The 13,083-nt window shown below is 43.3% G+C and overlaps 1 protein-coding gene across 17 annotated transcripts in view; it reads right to left on the bottom strand.

Moving 5' to 3' along the window:
* The window catches only part of SEMA5A (semaphorin 5A), a 478,910-nt gene that overhangs the window by 246,708 nt on the left and 219,119 nt on the right, over positions 1-13,083 (bottom strand). The gene's annotated exons all lie outside the window — the stretch shown is intronic.

The raw sequence follows: 13,083 nt of genomic DNA, 5'->3' as shown, positions 1-13,083 counted from the left end.
CTCTCTCCTGTAGGAGCCTCTATTGCAGGCCTGGTGTAGTAATCAATACACTGTTCACATATGTTCCTTCACTTTCCAACTCTCAGTCTCTAGCCAACTTTGTTGGAGATTTCATCAAATTTATTTTCTAACTGACCGCTGACATCATTTTATCACTCATATTTTAAACATAATCTGTGAAGGACTTTTTTTTAATAGACTACATATTTTATTTTCCTTGTTTCATGGATGCAGTATCTTCTCTGATTTCAGAAAACATTAATGGTAACTTCTTGTCTCTATTTCCCCCAAGTTTCTCATTCAGTTGGTTTGATCACCTATTTTTCATAATGGGAACTGTAAAAAAAAAAAAAAAAAAATAGAGCTGGGTACATGAATTGCTTTGTAGACAAGGAGTTACCAGTGCCCATTACGCTGGACGTGACTTTCTTGGGTCAGAAAAACTACTAATGTCAATATCCTTACAGTTCAACTTGTAGCCTATTAAACACTGACAAATGTGTATTCTAAACATCCAGGTAAAGTATATGTCAGCATGAACACCACACACAGGGGAGAGGAGCTGGGATCACACGGATTTACACTTAATTTCTACTTTCACACAGACTGTATACAGATTTACACTTAATTTCTATTTCTGAAACGAGAGATCTAAGCTATTTCTGGGTACCTCTAGGTTTGTTATGTTCTAAACCCAAGCCTCCACCTTCTATCAGGGCAACACAGGGCTCCTGTGCTGCTGTATTAAGGGAGGGAAAGGTCTGGAAATCTAACTGCTCCTTCCACTGCCGCTTGCTTTCTTTGGTTTCCACTGAAAAATCAGCTGTCATCAATCGTATTTCTACCCCACCGAGGGCTGTGTGTCTTCTTCCTCCCCACTCTGGTTCTTTTTAAGATGTTTCTCTTTGCCACTGGTTTTTAGCAGTTTGACCATAATGTGTCTAGATGTGGTCTTACGTTAGTTATCATTCTTGGTCTCTGCTGAACGTCCAACCCTGCTGAATGAGGTCTTTCCTCATTTGTGAAAAGTCTCAGCAATATTGCTGAGAATATAGCTACTGCTTTGCTTTCTTCTCCTTTTGAGGCTCGAATTATATGTGAGATAGAATTTTGAATGTATGATATTTGTCTCTTACCTTTAACATTTCTCCCCTAATTCCTCACTGTACCTCAGACTAGATGTTTTCCAGCAACTTATCTCCCAGTTTATTGTGCTAACTGGATCATCTGTGGGTTTAATTCTATTGCTTATTTTTACCTAATTTACCTGTCACAAGCCTTGCCTCTTCACACGTCCAGAATATTTTACGGCAAGGCAACCGCAGAGACTCCGAATTATGCTGCTTCCACCAAAGAATCTTCCTTCAGAGAAGGAAGATTGCTTGCTTTTCTGTTAAGCAGATGAGGGGCAGGAGGAGGTACAGGCAGGGACTGAGCTGAATCAGGGCCGAAGTGCGGTCGGCGGAGATTCAATGAACTTCTGATTCATCTTTGTTTCTAGCGTATGGTCTTCTGGACTTTTCAGTCAGGAACCTACTGGCTATTTAGCTCTTTGGTCCTTTAACATGGTGGGAAATTCCTTCCACTCTGCTTTAGCTTAGATCTTTAGCCATAGGACCATCACGTTTTGGCAATCGCCTTCAAGGGGAAGACTGGCCATGTGTTTGAAGCCCACTGAGTCTTTAATTTGGGGCTACACCACTGTGTGAGAGCCAAATTCTGTTGGTTTCTCTCTTCCTGAGCAGCAGTCTACTGGGGGCTTAACCTCTCTACCTGAACCCAAAACAGATTCATCTTCTTTCACATATGACTTGTTCTTGTGAACTTGTAACATTTTAATATTGTCTCTGTCTTCAAAATTGTGTGTCAGGAAAGAGCTGAGGTAATCATTAGTATTCAGTCTTCCATATTTACTGAATAACTAACATATTTTCTTGAATCTCATTAAATATAATATTTGGAATTTTTTAAATGTCATATTGTGTTCCTTGGACTATTACCATATCATCTGAAGTAATTAGTTGTAGTTGTCATCTGGCTTTTACTACCATGTTCTGGGTTTTGGTATTCTCTGTTCTTTGATATTTCTAAGTTTCCAAATAAAGGGTGCCTTCAAAAAATGTCTTCAAATTATTTGGGATACATATACGATTCCATTCCTAGTGTTCATAGAGATTTTCCTTTTACATATCTTTATTGTCTTTTAAATGCTACATTTTTATGGGTGGAAGAGCGGTATGCCGGGTGTCTCCACCTTCCTGAACCAGAAACTGATGTCTATACTTTGAAGACTACTTTTGATTTCAATGCTCTTTTACCCAAATGATGATTAAAAATTTTCAGCAAAGAAATTTACGAGGTCTTTGGACGTCAATTCATACATACTCATACCTATTTTGTTATTAAGTAGACTCCTTTTTTTTTAAAGATTTTTATTTATTTGACACAGAGAGAGACAGCGAGGGAGAGAACACAAGCAGGGGGAGTGGGAGAGGGACAAGCAGACTCCCCACTGAGCAGGGAGCCTGATGCGGGGCTTGATCCCAGGACCCTGGGATCATGACCTGAGCCGAAGGCAGACGCTTAATGACTGAGCCACCCAGGCGCCCCAAGGAGACTCCTTCTAATAGTGAATATCTGAGTGGGCAACTTGCCTCTCTGCCTTCCAGAAAACACGTAAACAATAATAGAGTATCCCCCAAAACTGAAAACAGGGTTGAGCTTCAAGAATTAAACTGTACAATCCACCCATATAGAGTCATAGCAGAGATCGTATCCTATCATTTGAAAGAGGCCAGCCCCTAAGCCCGTAAGAACTGATGCACACAGAGTAAGGATTGTGACCTAATGAGAAAGTAACATCTCAACTCTAAAGGGTTAGCTATTAGAGAACAGCAAAAGGAGAGTCTGATACACAGACGTTAAACAAAGGCAGTGCCCATCACAGCTCTACTCACGCTTATTCTATCCAACTCTATCAGAGTCACTGAATAAATTCAGGATGACAAACAGCCCCTATGCTAAAGAATCACCAAATCAGGAGATTCAGACCAGTCACTGTTGAGAATGGTAGCCCTATGTGACTCACACGTTTTTCATTTATATTTCTCCCTTGCTATTCATTTTCACTTGGCCCCGAGGTCACCGAATACCTAATTTCTTACCCAAACAAGAAATCCTTTACTTATCTCGGAAACAAAGGGTGCTTCTGGTATGTTGGCTTATCTATTTGTGTCAGCATTTGGGGAGAGGCACACAAATAAGGAAACCAAAAGCAGGGCAGAGAATCGAAGCAGGCCCATCATTCAGCGGTTCTGTCAGGGGCTGGGGCCACTTCTGCAATAGCAGGAGAAATGCATTGTAGATAAATGGAACGGACCCCTCCGTTTATCTACCAGCCTGAGATTGTCAGACAGTATCTGCTGCTGGCTCAGAGAAACGTCCTGACTTTATTTCAGGAAACTAAAAGAGACACACAACTAAGAAAAATATTCATGCATCTTCAAATCAGTTTCTGGGGCATAAATTCACAAACGGATAGGGAAAATCATTAAAGACGAAGGCACGCACAACACAACAGAATGCACTCAGTAATCAAGTATGTATTACTTTCTTTTTTCAAAGACATACGAATATTTCACTTCTTTGGTGACAGGGGCCGATACCTACGCAGGCAAGGTCTAGAATATCAGGACAAGCCTAAGTAAAATATGCAAACCTCCTGAGTAGTACACACTATAGTGGGCGTTCTTGGTGCCTTACCTGGCACTCCTTACAGAGCAGTGGCCTTCCACTGGCTAATGGGAGCGTTGGCCCATACTGGCTCACAGCTGCCCCCTTCTCTGAAAATTGCTCTCGGCTGATGAGAGCCACCTCGTCAGGAGACTGTGTCACCACACCTCCCCCAAACACGAAAATCAGTAGCTAATGACTGAAAGACAAGTGGGAGTTGAGCATAAATCATCATCCCCCCGGCCTCAAAGGGGACCAACTGCAACTCCATCCAGGCTCCAGAATTCCCTTGGGATCAAGCTGAGGCTAGACTCCAGCTCAGAGCAAATCCTTGCCTACGTCCACTCTCTGCTATATTCCTCACTCCTCACCTGCTAAGAACATGCCCTCAACAGAGCACAAGCATACGGAATCCTGTCTCTGACTTCTAGGAACCCCAACCTAAAATCCAGATATAACTCGTCATTATAAATTACCCACTGCATTCCCTGTGAGCCAGCTGTCAACCACAGACGGTATGGCAGCCCACACCAACGAGCACAAGAAAGTAGCGTACTGGTTAGTGATGAAGAGCCTGTCCCCCGGAGCCCAACACACCCAGGTCCAAATCTCAACTCAGTCACATGCCAGCTGGGCAGTGTTGGTTCAATCACAGAAACACCTCTGACTTCAACTCCTCCACTAAAAAATATTAAAAATAATAGAACTTCAACCTTAAGGATGTTGAGAGGGTGCAAGTCGAGACAGACGATGCATGTGAAGAGCTGAGTACGGAGTAAGGGTAGAGTGAGGGCCACCTGCTCTTGCTACTACTGTTGTCATCATGACTGCATGGCAACTGGGTCATTGCAGTTGCCTCAAATAAGCATAATGCCACATTTCCGACTGTGGGAAAAGTTCTCCTTAAAGAAGAGAAATCCAGGAGTCATTTGGGCAATGACAGAAGAAAGAGAAAGTAGAAGGATGGCAGACACGGAGATATTAAGGCTGAAAGGGATGGCAGGGTTACTCCACTCTTCATCTTGGCTCTTGTCTCCAAAATACACCATGGAGAAAACTGAGGTCCAAAGTGGTTTATTCGAAGTATCTCCACTGTGTTGTTTACAGAAATGTTGGGAGTGTGAATAAGTGGGTTTGCGTGTAGTAGAAAATTAGAACGGCAGTGATGGAGCAGAGGCGATGGAGAGCCGGGAGCAGTAAGGGCATCCCTAGCGGCTAGTCTTGTCTGTCCTAGCACTGTCTGGGAAAAATGCTAGAGCCTGCCACGATCCTAATGTCCCAGTTCTGTGCCTCTTCCTGGTTTTGCAAACTATACTTCCCATCCCCCCTTACAGTTGACGGAGGCCATGTGACTGAGTGATGGCCACTGGAATTAGGGCAGAGGGAGATGTGCCACTTCCGGGCATGGCCCATATGATCTCCTCTGTGTGGTTTTCCATTCTTCCTTCCACGCTGCTCCTGCAGATGTGGGTTGAAGACGGGGGCACATAATGCAGAACATCCTGGGCTCTTGGACGGCAGCATAGATCGGGGCCCCCACAGCCTCTGTGCTGGACTGTCATGCAAGTGAGAAGTGAGTAATAGGCTTTGTGTGTGTGTGTGTGTGTGTGTGTGTGTGTGTGTGCGCGTGTGTGTTCAGCCACTGAGAGTACAGGACTATCTGTAGACGGCAGTTAGCTCACCTTCACCGAGACTCTGAAACTAGTAAAATCCTAGTCATCAGTATAAAATTCACATAAACAACCACATATCCTCCAGAAAGTTATGAGAAAAGAAAAGTAAAGATGTTTGAATACATGGGTAGATAAACAGCACTTGAACAGGGAATGTTCCCCAAGAGTCCAGAATGTGGGGACGAAGGTCACCTGGGACCACGAAGGCACTGGGCATGGACTCAAAATAAACACAGCAACCAAATACTGTCTGAAAAACTAAAAACAAAACAAAACAAAATACACTGCCTCATACTGTGTTCACTCATCCATTCAGGAAACACTCACTGAGAACTTGCTATGTACCAGATACCGTGACAAACCTTTCCTTAAAGGGTCACTTAGCAAATAGTTTAGACTTTGCAGGCAGGGCAGTCTCTGTGACAACTGGTCAACCCTGCTCTGCAGCAGAGGTAGACAATATACGAGACACATGGTTGTGTCTGCGTGCCGAGAAACATCAGGAACTATAATACCAGGCAGGCAATATGCAAATGAATGGGCGTGGCCGTGTTCCAAGAAACTAACTGTGAGCCACAGCCCTGGTTTGCAGACCCCTGAAAGGTTTTAACAACAATGATCTCTATGATTCCTTCCACTTCTACAATACCATGATTTTAGGAACATGTTTGACAAAGAAAGGCAGAAATAAAGTTTAGAATTATGATTTCTGAGGACCACAGTAGAAACTGATCTCTCCCTGTTCGATATAAATATAAAACTTGATTTAAATAATTAGTCCATATGAATATCTCATTTGAATAGTTATTCTAAATTATTAAGTAATACGTCATTCCTTAAATTATACAAAAGAATTCCAGCAGAGGGTAGTTACATCGTATTGTTATGACCTATCAGAGAGGTACTGGCATTATAAATTGACTGAATTTATTTTTAAATTTAATCACATACTGACAAAAGGAAGCCATCTAAACTCAAGAATTCCAGCAGCTTCTTTAGAAATGGCCACTAAGGTTTCATACATGTGTTCGGTTAAGTATATGAAGAAATCGGAAGAGAAAGGTTCCTTAAGCACATCAAAAATCTCACAGATTCAATGAAGTAATCTTAACTTCACAGACTAGGGAAGTGGCTTCTTCAAAGCATGTAGGAGAGAGGCAGCGATGATCTAATGTGGGGTTTCAGCATTGGTGCTACTACCACCCTGAGCCAGGATAGTCTTTGCAGAGTGGGGAGATGCTGCCCTGTGCATTGTAGGATACAGAGCAGCATCCCTGGTTTCCACCCACCGCATGCCCGTAGCGGCCCCCACCAGTGGCGAAAAGCAGAGATTCCCAGCAGGTTAAGCAGCCCCAGTTGAGAAACACTGGTTTAGAAACTGTCTCAAGTTGAAAGTCAATTCCCCAAACCTAAAGATTCAGGAAACAAAGTCAACATCTACCCTCACTTCCAAGAGAAATCTCTACCAATATTGACCAGGTTGTCAGAGACTTAACAGTTTTTTAACTCACAAATCGTGGAGAGGCAGGTGGCAAATTGGAACACAGATTTCAATTTTTCTGCTTATTCCAGCAGTTGTTAAGCGAGAAATAGGCTGTGAATTCCTTTCCCTCGGTAAGAAAACAATATAAAAATGGATTTTGAGCAATTTCCCAGAAGAATATTAGCAAGATAGGGAGGCTAAATGAGCTGCAGCCCCTTTGTGTTCTTAGGACGCTCTTCAAAGAGTGTCTACCTTGGGCCATCCGAGGCACGATCCTAGATGGGCAAATGTTGTCAATTAGTCTTGAAGCCAGCTGCATTTTTATATTTTTCAAAAAGCTTCTTTGTTCCTGAAAAATAACTGCCGTGATCAAGGCAAGAAGAAAAGTGATGTTGAAGAGTGGAATCTGTTATCATGACAAGAAGTAGGAGAGATGCATAATGGTGAATGCCACGTCTTCTATCACTATGCCTGATTGGTTTTCAAGATGCCACGGCTAAATTTCAGCACTTGGAGGCCACAAGGAAACTTATCACAGTCTCTGAGTGGAAAGATGCCTTAGAAAGGATATCACATTGATAATCTGATTCTCCAGACACTGATGAAAAACAGGTTTTATTTCCTTAAATTAAAGCAACTCTTGATCTCTCGCTTTAATACAAAAGGTATGCCTGTTTGCAAATCGTAACAAATATTCTGCGTATAGGCATTTTACCTCATGGTATATTTATATGTGCATATTTTTGTGGTGATGCCAAGAGACTTTCCTCAAACAGATCATGTTCACTCAGGGTAACAGAGGAATTCTGCCCCAACCCAATCCCGGCTCAAATCTTTACTGCTCTGGAAACCCCGCCAGTGATGTCTCACCCTTGCTAGAGACGGCAAAGGGAAAAAAGAACTCTGTGATTCGGGGTGCTGTTGACTCCAGTTCCAGAATGCTTTCAGCATCAGGCTTGTCAGGCAATCTGAGTTTTCCCCTTCTGAGGCCACTCCACCAAAGTCCACTTTTCTCAGCAGGGGATTTCGGCACAGTTCCACAAGCTGAGCCCCAGGGCATGACCACGTCTGGATGGACAACATGCTCTGACTCCCATGTGTAATGCCAACACCTTGCATCCCATCCTCCCTTCACTGCTCCGAGAGGACTAACACCTGGCCCCTCCCCTTCTCCTCTCAACAAACAACACAAACTGGGATCACCAGTGTGGGGACCTGAGGAAGGGGCGTGGGAGAGGGTCCACCGAGAGGTGCTCACTGTGCTCCTGCCCTGGCCAAGAGCTGTGCTGGCTACTCTGTGTAACGCAGCACACTGAATGTGGGGGACACTGACAGGGGACAGTCTCTAGAATTCTGTAACTACCACTCGGTAGGAGGAAAAGAAGGAACATTAATCAACATCTTCTTTCTCGTTACTGATCCTAAGACACTGTCAAGGCAGGAGACGAATTTGGGGCAGAGGAAGAGTGTACAGCAGGACTGAGCAGACAGGTGACTGGCGTGTCAGAAGGGAACAAATCAGAGCCAGCAGTTAGCCCTTTCGTCCTAGAATCATCCTTTGGGGAGAGAGGGTGTATACACGTGTTGCTGGATGCCTCTTCCAGCAAGCACTGCTCATTGCTCTAGTCTCTCAGTTGTGTTCCTTTCCTCAAATTTAGGGACAAAATATGAAGCTTACCTAGACCTCACTAATGAGAAGTTCAGAAAATTAAAGAGCAAACATATTACTCAAATTCAACAGATATTTGTCTCGAGTCTACCACTTGCCGGGTAACCTAATCTAATGATCCACTTCAACCAACACCAATGAGACAGAAAGAGAACACTCCTCGTGACACAGAGTGTGAGACACAGTGAGGGCTCGTCAGAAATGGAGGCTGTAAGGCTGTGAAAGGCATCCGGGGGTCAGCAACTGAAACTGACTTGGGATAAGTTACAAAGAGGGGGTAACTCGGGTCGGGCGCCTTTGGGGGACTCAGGATCGGTAGCCTTTTCCGAGATTAAGAAGAGGTTGGGGTAAAAAGAGTTTGCCAGAGAGGACAGCAAGAGCAAATGTTTGCTGCTGGGGAAGAGCCTCCAGGTTAGGAAGCTATAAGCAGCTGGACATGACCCACCAGGAGGAGGCGCCTCAAGGTGATGGGGAGAGACATGAAAAAAGCTCATGGCCACCAGGAAGTGGACCCCGCTGTCACCCGGAGGGGGGCAAGAGCAAATGAAGCCTTGTCGGGTGAGAAACAAGGGCTGTTGCAGATTCTCAACTCCGATTCTCTCCACTTCGTTGCAATTTGTTTTTCCCTCATCTCAGCGTCCTTATTTCTCATGTTTAAACAATCATTTTTTTTTTTATCTTTAGTGAGAGAAGGAAGGAGGTAATTTTATTAGCCTGAGATATTCAAATTAATCCAGCTGATCCTTGTAGAAAATAACATTTCTACAACATAACTGAATGCATTCAAGTCATAAAGGCTTCTGCACGCACTCTCTAGAATGCCACAGTCAACTGCCAGGCTGAGCTCCTGCACGGGGGCTAGTCCGAATCACAGTGTGCTCTGTGTGTAAAATCCACACAAGATTTTACAGATTTAATGCAAAAAAAAAAAAAAAGAAGAAGAAGAAGAAACGTAACATCTCATTAATTTCTTGTAATGAGTTCATATGGAAATAACATTTTTGATACGATGAGTTAAGACCAATATACTATTAAAAATAATCCCCATTTCTCTGTGTTCAGTCGAATGTGACCACCAGTTTCTATCAACTAGCCATGAGGCCTACACTATGTTTCTACTGGACGGCAACATTTATGACACCGGCACAACCCTCTGTTTATCCGTACGCCTCCCTTTTTGGTCACCCTTGGAAATCGTCATTTAAATTAAAATAAATTATTCATAGAAATCAATAAGACCGCTTTACCGAAGACATGTCAGAAGGAACAGTCTGTGCAGAAGAACCGCAAGCTTTATCTCTCTGCACACTGAGTACACAGTAGGCTCCCGAGCAGCGCACACAACCACAAAACGTCCGAGAGGAGAGCTGTGCTGTCTTGCACCAAAGTCAAGGTGACGTCTGACAACTGTCACAAGGGCTGTGTTGTCAAAGCCCCCGTTCAGGAAGTCACAGTCTTCTTGCTGGGCCTTCTGTGCTCTCTCTCTCTCACCAGGTGGTGATGCTGATGGCTTTTCCACAGTTCAGCTCCATCAACGACCTACCCTTGATTTCCACCAAAAGGACATCACAACAATGGGAAGCAATGATGGGAAGAGAACTGGGTTTCCCCGCCACCACAGCAATGGCAAACATGCGTCCGTGGCGAAGGCATGGTCCAATTCTTTGCATCTCTTTATTTTGCAATAACTTAAAGAAAATTTGCAAGAAAAACACAGTGGACTCTAATAAGCCCTTCATCTAAATTATTCAATTTCCCCATTAATTATTTTTATCACATTTGCTTCTTTCTCTCTGGGTGCACGTGTTATAATTTCTTAAATGATTTCAGAATATGTCGGAAAAACCATACCCCTTACCCCTACTTATCTCAGTAGGTTTGTCCAAAGAACAAGATCACTTCCCTACATAATCACATCACAGTTATCAAAATCAGAAAATACATTTCTACTCTCTCATCTACAGACATTTAAAAATTTCTTTTAAGATTTTATTTATGGGCACCTGGGTGGCTCAGTTGGTTAAGCGACTGCCTTCGGCTCAGGTCATGATCCTGGAGTCCCGGGATCGAGTCCCGCATCGGGCTCCCTGCTCAGCAGGGAGTCTGCTTCTCCCTCTGATCCTCTTCCCTCTCGTACTCTCTCTCTCTCATTCTCTCTCTCTCAAATAAATAAATAAAATCTTTAAAAAAAAAAAAGATTTTATTTATTCATTTGCCAGAGAGAGACAGAGCACAAGCAGGGGGAGCGGCAGGCAGAGGGAGAAGCAGGCTCCCCGGTGAGCAAGGAGCCCGATGCAGGACTCGATCCCAGGACTCTGGGATCATGACCTGAGCTGAAGGCAGATGCTCAACCGACTGAGCCACCCAGGCGTCCCCAGACGTTAAAATTTTGCCAGTTGTCCCAATAGTGTCCTTGATAGCAAGAAAAAAAAAATTTTTTTTTTCTGTTCCAAGATATGAGTTGGACCAAGTGTTTCATTTGATTGCCATGCCACTTTGTCTCCTTGATGAGGGACTAGCCCTTCTTTCTTTCCATGCCTTTCATGGCCTGGTGATTTTTGAAGAGTGGAGGCCAATTTTTTATAGAATGCCCCTCAGTTTTGGTCTGTGTGATGTTCCTCCTGATGAAACTGGTTATAATCTGTAGTTCAAACACCAAGGAAATCCTGCTGTGTCCTTCTCCGTACATTCTATCAGGACACGTTTGCTGGCTCTTTGTCCCATGACCGGTGAAGGGGACCCTTGATTACTTGGTTATGGTGGGACTGGCTGGGTTTCTTCACCATCAAAAGACAGTTTTCCTTTTATAATGAATAAATATGTTATAGGTAAATACTTTGAGACTACATGAATATCTTGGTCATCATCAAAGTCTCACCCATACATTTTCACAGCCATTGATCATTTATGCCTGAATCAATTTTTAGTATCATGGTTGCCAAGTCAGAATTTTGTAATTAAATCATCCCTTCAATATTTGTCGGCTGGCATTTACAGAAGGAAGAACGGTCCCTTCTCCCTATCTGTGTACTTATTCAGTTATTTTGATGTTAGTATATCCTCACTGATTCTTAGTTTATTCATGTTATAAACTGAGACTGATTATACATCATGATTTAACAATCAAATTATCCCAGATTTCTTCAGTGAGCCCATTTCCAGCTGGCTCCTAGGACCTTCTGACCTGCCCTCATCATGCTTTGAATATGTCCTTAATTCCTGAAACAAGATATTCCGGGCTTCTCTGGGACTTTCACTGCCCAGGCCCTGGAACCAGCTACTTCTCCAAGAAACTGTGGTTCCTATTAGTGGAGAATTAAATTTAGAAACCAAGAACTGCAGGGGCACCTGGGGGGCTCAGTCAGTGAAGCATCTACCTTCAGCTTGGGTCATGATCCCAGGATCCTGGGATCGAGTCTCGTATTGGGCTCCTTGCTCAGCGGGGAGCCTGCTTCTCCCTCTCCTTTTGCCCCTCCCCCCCAATTGTGGGTGCTCTCTCTCCCTCAAATAAATAAAATCTTAAGAAAAAAAAAAAACAAGAACTGTGAACTGTACTTTAAATGAGCTCATTGCTACTGGTATGCCAATGCTTCCAGACCCTCTCAGCCGAGACAACTGAGAGACAAGGAAATGAGTGCGTACGCGTAAACAGATGTTTGTGCCCACGTCTACACGCTCCGCTTTTTCCCACACACACTGTGGCAGATAATCTAGTACACCATGAGAATCAAAATGCGCAGAATATATAGTTCCCATCTATTGAAAGATCTATACCTTTGACAAAAGATCATTGAAAAATCAGAGTTTTAAAGCAGTACTTTGGTTAAACTGCTGATCATTTTGATAACTTAATAATACATTCATGATTGTAACCGACAAAGCAACTCATTTAAAGACTTTTATACTAAATTGCAGTGGCAAGACAATTAATTCTCGGCTGGTGTGTTGAAATGATTATGATAATAAGTCATTATTTGTCGTCATCACTTTTAAAAACAAAAGCAATTAACATTTGTTGAGAAGTTACTATGCCTTCTCCCTTTTGCACACCTTCCTTTACTTAATTTTAGCAGTGACAGTGTGAGGATAATCAGTGCCTTGTGGCCATTTCACAGATGAGGAAACACACAGTTGCTGGGATGCATGAAGCTATATCCCAAACCCGGGTCTACAGATCTTCAGAGCCCTTGCTTTTTTACCAAAATTAGCTTTGGCGTATTTTGAGGCCCTGGTGAATAAAAGATAGGCCTAATATTAAATCCTTGCTCTGAAGTTTCCTGGATGTTCACAAATATAAGCATTACATAGAGAAGAAGCTAGTCTCAACTTCTCTCCACTACTTCTTAGAGCTTTAGTACACGAGGGTGATATGAAAACTGGTTGAAGAACTTCTCCGAAGCTGCACAGTGACCAGGAGTTCTGGCACATTCCGTGGAGGAGTTCCAGATGCTCGGCCAGGGAGATATTCATGTCCTCTTAACTCTCCCCTTGTCGAAGGAAACCCTGGTTACCAGACACTTCCACTA

This window comes from Callorhinus ursinus, unplaced genomic scaffold, assembly GCF_003265705.2.
Source record: "Callorhinus ursinus isolate GAN/ISIS: 27379988/994484 unplaced genomic scaffold, GSC_fseal_2.0 scaffold3, whole genome shotgun sequence".
NCBI lineage: Eukaryota > Metazoa > Chordata > Mammalia > Carnivora > Otariidae > Callorhinus > Callorhinus ursinus.
The sequence above is the reverse complement of the archived record's forward strand: the minus strand, read 5'-3'. Positions and strand labels throughout refer to the sequence as shown.